The sequence below is a fragment of the Pteropus vampyrus genome, unplaced genomic scaffold, assembly GCF_000151845.1.
Source record: "Pteropus vampyrus isolate Shadow unplaced genomic scaffold, Pvam_2.0 Scaffold69, whole genome shotgun sequence".
Classification (NCBI taxonomy): Eukaryota; Metazoa; Chordata; class Mammalia; order Chiroptera; family Pteropodidae; genus Pteropus; species Pteropus vampyrus.
The window spans coordinates 5,860,994-5,869,016 of NW_011888850.1; the positions used below are offsets into that span (position 1 = coordinate 5,860,994).

The 8,023-nt window shown below is 41.0% G+C and overlaps 1 protein-coding gene across 2 annotated transcripts in view; it reads left to right on the plus strand.

Moving 5' to 3' along the window:
- The window catches only part of CHN2 (chimerin 2), a 274,342-nt gene that overhangs the window by 1,282 nt on the left and 265,037 nt on the right, over positions 1-8,023 (plus strand). The window lies entirely within an intron of this gene.

The window sequence follows — 8,023 nt, forward strand, 5'->3', positions numbered from 1 at the left end:
GAGAGATGGATGAGGGATTTTCCTGTGTGGCCTCTTGGAATACGCTCTGTAATTTTACTTTCCAGGCATACATGTTTGTTTTTTTGTTTTTTTTTTCCCGAGTGCAGCTGAGCCAACGGAGGGCTTCTTTCAGCTTTTCTATGGTTCATCAGTGGGTCTAATTGAAGAGACAAAAATTGCTAACGATTCTGAAGGAGTAGGAATCCATAGACGCAGACCCACCGGTTTTGAGTTTGACAGGTTTCTCATCGGAATGATGCATTAGGTAGAATCCTTCTACCTCTCCGGTCACTAGACACTTTAATGACAAACCCTAAGGGGATAGCCGGTAAGACATTTAGTACAGCATACAGTATTCACAGGTCAAGAAGGTCTCGAGGTTCTAATGGAAATGCTCAAAGTATTAATATTGTGTTAATTCTTGTTGTGTTTGTAAAAATTATTACTGAAAAATTAAACTCAAGGGAAGAAACACCTTGTCGGAGGCACTGGACAGCAAGGCAGGCATCAGGAACCATACCTACACATGTGTGACTAATTAAATCATAAATGCAAGGTGAATCCGACTAAGGTGCCATTGTGAGGTGGCACAAGGCTATCACTGAAAGCCATCTGATATCTTTTTTTTTTTTTTTTTTTTTTTTTTGCAGATTTAGTTCCAGGGAAATGGCACTTCCTTTCTCGATCCCCATCAACTAATCAAAAGCACTGTGTAGTTAGGCATACAGTAAAGTTCAAGTTTCACATAGCAGCAGCCAATGGGACAGAACAGTCATATCTTATTAAGAGCAGCAACAAGTTGACCGCCTGTGGTTTTAATTCTGAGAACTCAGCAAATGTTACAGTTTATTTTTAGCACCCCCAAACCACTGCTGCTGCAGTGGTTGACTAACATTGAATTTAAAATACAGTGATGTTGGCTCATGCTTAGCATCTGGTTATCCCCGTCAGAAAACTTCCCACTAGAAAATCAGCTTGTGGGATAAAGGTGGCGAAGGGAAAGAGGAGTGGAGAAAGGGCGAGGAGGCAGTAGTGTCACGTTAGTTACCGATGGCATAAGTTGCAGATGCTGTGGCATCTGAATTTTCCATCTTGATGGAGGTTAAGAAACCTCATTAAGAAAGCTAACTCAACCTTAGGAAGCATACATGGGTTTGAAGCAGTGCCGTATAAGCTTTAGATAATGGTCATCGCTTTGCAGATAGGATAGAGATGCTTATGGTGCTTAATTATTTATCCTACTTAGTTACCACTATTTCAAGTCCTAATGGAAACTGGGAAATTACTTGAAAATTGAAATTCAAAAAGTAGGCGTGGATATATTATTTGGTGTGCATCAACCTGGGCCATGAGTTTATATCGTCTAATTCACCAATTAATCAGGCACTTTGTCTTGAAAAATAATGAGAACCATAGTTCTCTTTTTAAGTATATTTCTCATGGTGTGGATCATGAATAATTCAGGTGACACAAGCAATTCACACCTGTGAGAGGTGTTGGGCAGGAAAGAATAGAGCTTGTTTGTGACGGCAGCTGGGTTCCTCCAGGCAAAGGTCAGGATCTGAGAAATTAGGACACTCCATCAGTCAATGACTCACCATTTTCAAGGGCCTACTAGGCTCCAGGCAGTAAGTCATAAACCTCAGCTGGAAGGGGGTTAAGTGAGGAAGATAATTTTGGGATTCCTTCTAGCTCTGAAGTTCTGAGATTATTGTCCTTGACTTCTGGCTCCATCACTGATGAGTTGGGTAACTTGGGGTGAGTTACTTAACTTCTCTAAGCCTTAATTTCCTCATCTGTAAACGAGGCAAATATTAGTAATAAGACCGACTTCATATGAATGTTGAGATTAAATGAGATAATGTGTGTAGAGCATTTAGCACAGGGTGTGGCACTTAAGTGCTTGCCGTGAATAAATTTTGCTCCTTGGAGGAATACAAAAAAAAAAAATAAAATAAAAGGCGGTCACTGGCTCAGACTTTAGGTGCAGAAATAAGTCCAACACTCATCAAATCTGCCTCTTGACGTTGCATGTTAAATTGGATCTTGAGGTTGGAGCTCCATTAAACAAGCAATTATTTAGCGTCTTTTAGATTTCAGACATAGTCCCAAGTATTTGGAATAGAAAGATGAATCAAGATACTTTCCCTCGCCATCCAGCAGCAGAGATGGAGGAGCAAATACCAATCCGTGTGCCAGTTGGATGGAACCAGTTACGTGGAGGAAAGCGCAGGGAAGAAAGGGTGACCTCAGTTTAGAGGGCTCAGTGGAGGTGACCTATGAGTTAGGCCTTGGAGGATGAATAGGGTTTTTCCGGATAGCAGAGATAGGGAAAGGCATTTCAGGCAAAGGAAGGAGAAGAGCAAAGAGTTTAGGCAAAGGCCTGGAGATGAAGTTCAGGACCCAGTTTTCAACCTCCTTTCTTAGGGCCGTTGTTCCTTTTTCTCTGGTTTCTTTTATCTGCACAGTTCCACTTATAGGCCCAGAGCTGCCAGATCACTTACTGCTACTGCTAATGTAGGAGGCTTTCTTTCTGTCTGGGTAGCAGTGGGTTTGGTGGCACAGTTCTAGATGCCTTAGGACATATTTGGGCAATCGAGCACTAAAAAAATGAACAGTCAGTTCTGAAGTGTCCAGCATACGAGAGGTAAACTCAAATAAAGTGGACTCAACCTCTCTCGGAGGAATAGCTGTGGGAGATTTCGGTTTGGTTGTATTCGTACAAAGAGTAAAGATCTAATAATTTACTGAGTATTCAGCTCAAAGTTACCTGACTTTGCTGGGAAGATGTTCTCACGTGCTGTTGGTCAATCATGTCATTCCCGTGTGTCATTTATTCTGTGTTACTAATCGAGACATAACAAATGAAATAATCAGGTTAAAATTAATTTTTAAATACATTTCCTGAGAACTGTTCAGAAATTTTCCTCTGGAATATTCAATTATGTGTAAAAGAAATTGCTTTGCCTTTGTTTTAATGATAACTGCTGGTAATTAAATTTCACAATCACCTAGATTGGCAGGAAGGTTTGATTACCTTTATTATTTTAAATAGAGAAAAAAATCCCTATCCATAAGCCTTTAATCCAGCCTGTGGCACTTGATTATATTCAGAAATAAACAATGGTTGATTTGCAAAATAGTTTTCTTAATAATCATGGGTTAGATTTACTTTTATAATCGAAATAAGAATTTTTTGCACATAGTAATGTGATTGCCAAATGGATAATTTCACAGAGTAAAAAAAAAAAAAAATCAACGCAAGTAAAGTAATAAACTATGAGATGTTTTTCAGTAACTGAACTAGGTAAAAAATTAAATATTAAAGGCACCCCAAGTTGTTAAGATTTTGAGAAGATAAACACCCTGTATTATAACCTTTTAAAATTAAAATGCAGATGGAAAAAAGGAAAAATCAGTATAAAGTATAGAATCATCAAACTTTAATTGGGAAAAGAACATTCCTGAATAGATTATACGCAACAGTTTGTGGGCTAGGTAAATGCAGTCATCCCATGGTGTCTGCAGGGGCTTGGTTCCAGCACCCCCATGGGTACCAAAATCTGCAGATACTCAAGTCCCTTCTATAAAACAACATAGGTCAGTGCATACAGTCGGCCCTCCACATCCATGGAAATGGGGGGCCGACTGTAATGCTATTTTCTGCTGTCACACGGGTTGATCCTAGAGGTGATAAATAGGAATGTCATTACTCATTACTGAAGGGTCACAACCAGTGACACATACAAATCTTTCGTATTCCTAGATGCAGAAGGTAAAACTGAACTATAATAATGCTGTTAAGACTTACATATGTGTAATTAGAAACTCCATGGACCTAACACTACAAAACAGGGTGTCTTTGTTGAAAAAGACTTTCACAATGAGAAGTCTTCTTCTGGATGTTTGGATTCTTCCGAAGTATCCAATTATATGTAAAAGCAATTTCTTTACCTTTGTTTTAGTGATAATCACTGTAATTTAATTTCATAATTACCTTGAGTGGCTGGAAGACTTGATTACCTTTGTTATTTTAAATCACACACACACACACACACACACACACACACACACACACACAAAGAAAAAATAGCTATTTCGAAAATCACAAATAAAAACATCACAAAGCTAAAACGAACCCCCTAAGAGAAATCGTTCATTCAGAGGCAGAGTCTTGTTGCTCGCTGTTTTGCTGGTGACCTTTCTACACCTCATTTTAACTCATTAGATTTTCTGCTGTCCGTTCACGGTAACCCAGATGAACCCAGGGACGAAGAGCCTGAGAGGAAGGGAGACCCTACTCAAGCGTGACTCTGTGTTTGCAGTGTTTGACGAGGGCCCACTGACTAGTGTATTTTTGCGAAAATACCAGAGTATCCCCACTCCCACTAACCCTGAGAAGTGCTTTCGATGTCTCTGTCATTTGTTCAACTTTCGGGAGATGCGAACGCCAAGTATTTTCTGAAGCCAGGCTGCTTAGGGTTTAACAGGACGGTGTGTTCTCTGAGCTGCCACCTAGGGCTCGGCCGGAATGTCATTCCTGCCGAGAGCCGTCTGCTGCTCTGCAGGGTCTCCTGTTTTTGCACGATGGTGAAAATGACTGGACATTGGGTTTCGAAAGCCTGTAGATGGACAGTGTCACAATGGTAGGTTTTGGAAAAGAGTTTTCTGCCAGGGGATCCAGATTCCTGCCAAGACACTTAGATACAGCCTGAGAAAGAGAAACGGACCTAGTGATGGACATATGATTAATAGCATCCATCTATCACCCACCAATCATTCATCTTTTATGAATGTATGCACGTTTCATGGCTCCTGAAATATGCCGTTTAATTTTCAAAATGAATTGTTGTCTTGCCTTCCTGCCTCCCTCCCTTCCTCCCACCCTCTCTCCCTTTTTCTTTTCTCACCTGTTATTATGTTGGTCAGATTTCTTTTTCAAGATTATTTTTCATAAATCCTGCATTTGGTCTGCTTTACTGTTCACGAATAGTTTCCAAATCCTCTAGCGCCATCCACTTTTCGGTGGGCAAGGAAGCTGGGACTCTGTTTCTCACGTGGATTCTGGTCAGAGGATTAAAACAGATGCAGGCTGATTGGTGTGACAAAACACGCTCACATGTCTCAAAGTTACCAACAAAAGCAGAAGTTTATTTAAAGTCTCCGTGGCTGGAGGAAAACCCCATTAGGAATGTGCTGGCCCACACGCAGTCTGCTCCGCCATGGACCCACGTGGCTGTCCATCAGGGTCCGAGGCCGAAGGCCTGGCATGTGTGCGTTGCCAAGTATCGATAAAACTTTTTCATCTGTGCACCCAGGGAGAGCCATCCGCCAGCTGCTTGTGCAAATAGCCTGCTTGTTTCTTCATTTATTATTAATCAGACATCTTTGTGGGGGCCGAGCTTTGAATAGAGTCTTTCCAGTATGGTCTAATTACAGCATTGCCTTGCTTCAACAGTGTGGCCTGTCAAAGTCACCCAACCTCGGCCCATTCACAGTATAACCTCAGCAGTATAAAGTGTTATTTTAAATCGTTCAACGTCTAAGTTCCCATAGACATTCTCTAATATTAATAGCCTTATTTAAAATGTCATAATCACCTCAAGGCAGAGGTTACATCGATTAGATTCCTGGAGTTGAGATACCACCTACACATTGTGCAGGCTGCCAATCACCGTTTGCCTTGGCGGGCCTGCTGGGGAGAGCACTTTTTCAAGAAGAGAGGCTGGATGCCAGCTGCCTGAATCAGCTAGATCTGGAGGACGTCTGCTTCCTTGAGTTGGTGAGAGATACCACAGTCCAAAACGGGTCTTCTTTAGAGGCTGTAGGAAGGGCCCTAAATTTGGAGCGAGAAGATCTGGACATTTAAACCTATAGCCAGAGTGTTTAAAGCCTTATTCAAGGCCCTTTAACCCTCAGAGCTCTTAGGTTCTTAAGTGAGACACCACAACCATCAACAAGGGCCCTTGAACCCTTAACCAAGGCTCCTAAACTCTTCACATAGGCACTTAAACCAGACACATAGGCACTTAAACCAGACACTTAGCCAAGCTCTGCAACTAGCCAGCTGTGTGGCCTTCGGTGATGTTAGCCTCTCCAAGCCTTGAATACTCACTGCAAGCTGCAGATGTGACAGCCGGTTTCCTGAAGTTGACGTGAGCATCATGTCTGCTCCTTAGATGCCAATTCTCCCCCTTCCCTCTCTCCTTCCCTTAATGTCTCTGAGCCTCAGTTCTCTTGGCTTTAAACCAGAAATAGAGACATCTAATTTATGTCACGGGGTTATCATTCCTGAAGCACTGCTTGCGAAAATGCTTATAAACTGTAAAAGCCGCTAACAGTACTGAATGGCTATTACGTGTCATTCCGTTTACATTCTCTCATCTAATTCTCACAGTATTTCCCTGAGGTAGTAGACATTATATCCCATTTTGCAAACAAAGAAATAGGTGCAGAGAGGGCCTAGGACTTGGATTTGAGGTGCTAGGATTTCAACAAAGTCCTCCAAATTCCAAAGATCACTCTTTCCCCTTTCAAAACAGAAAGCGTTCGTTTGTTTCTATCTCTGTTTGAAAAGTTTCTGACATCTAAACTTTAAGTCTGATATACACATTCATTGTTAAGAGAGAAAACACAGCAATATGATTGTGCCTTATTTTGTTGCCCTCAGTAGTTATTCGGACCCTCACTCAGCCTGACTAAAGCTTATTCTCACCAGCATCAAGAGGAGTTGCCAGGTAGTCAGTCATCAGGGAGAACACCCAGGGAATTGGACTTGCCGATGTATGTACTTAAGAGTATTCTTGCCAGGTGAAAGGTAGATAGGTGCTTGTTGCACTAGTCTTGCAACTTTTCTAAAGGCTTGAAAATTTTCTAAATAAAAGAAAAAAAAAAAACAAGGATAAAAAGGAATGGAAATACATTGCACTCAGCTGATTATCTTCACTGGAGTTTTAACAGCATTCCATTTTGGGTGAGCGTATCAAGTCTCGTTACCACCTCATGAAACTCCGAGATTCTGAGTCCTCGGGTGGCAAAATATGTTTATTAGCCAATGTCTTAAGTGAAGAAGTAAAGGAACTGGGTTACAGAAGAAGTTCAGGTAGACCATGTGCAACAATTCCTGCCTAAGAATTATTTTTCTCCCGAGCTGGGTTGACTTTACCTTTCATCGTAGGTTTAGAGTGAGGAGGGACCTCGGAGGTTGTTTAGCAGATTCCAACATTGTATAAGTGAGAGAATCAGGGTCCGAAGGACTCCAAGGACTGCCCAGTGCCGCTTAGCTAGTTGGTGGTGGAGCTGTTTGCTGGTACTGTTATCTAGGACCCATGTTCTTAGAATATTAATTCTCTACTTCCCTTCCCAGCTCATTTTAAAGAGTAGCATCATCTTTAGAGAATTTCTTGCAGACGTTTTTCCTGTCTGGCTTCATAGAGGCTGTTCTACTTAATTATTTAATATTTTCAAAAAACAAGCCACAGAGTGCTTTGTATTTTAAATGGGTCTTTGATCTCAAGGCTGTTTTGCCAATAGAGGACAAAGACTTAAGCGACCCACTGTCTGCCCTAACTATATTAAGTGCTGCAGTCCTATATGGGAACCACTAGCCACACGTTGCTACTAAATTTAAGTTAAAAAAAAAAAATTCATTTCCCCAGTCGCACGAGGCACATTTCGTGTGCTCAATCGCACATGTGGCTCTTAGCTGCCATATTGGATCACGTAGAAATAGAACATTTCTGTCATTCTGTGGAATATTCTATTGAGCAGTGCTGGAATACAGGGTCAGTAGTTTTAAGACAGGGACCTTACTGATGTAAAATTAAGCTAAGGATGGAAAATTTGATAGAATGTTCTTCTATTCCTGTCTTTATTCCACGTGCTACTTAGGCTAGATTTACTAATTTTGAAAATTGGGGTTTTTTTTAAAATTGTTTTTTCATAACTTTGAGGGAAACTGTGGAACGACAGTGAAGGATGATATCAGAGAAAGTAATTAAAATGTTTGTAAACTCTTTTAGTC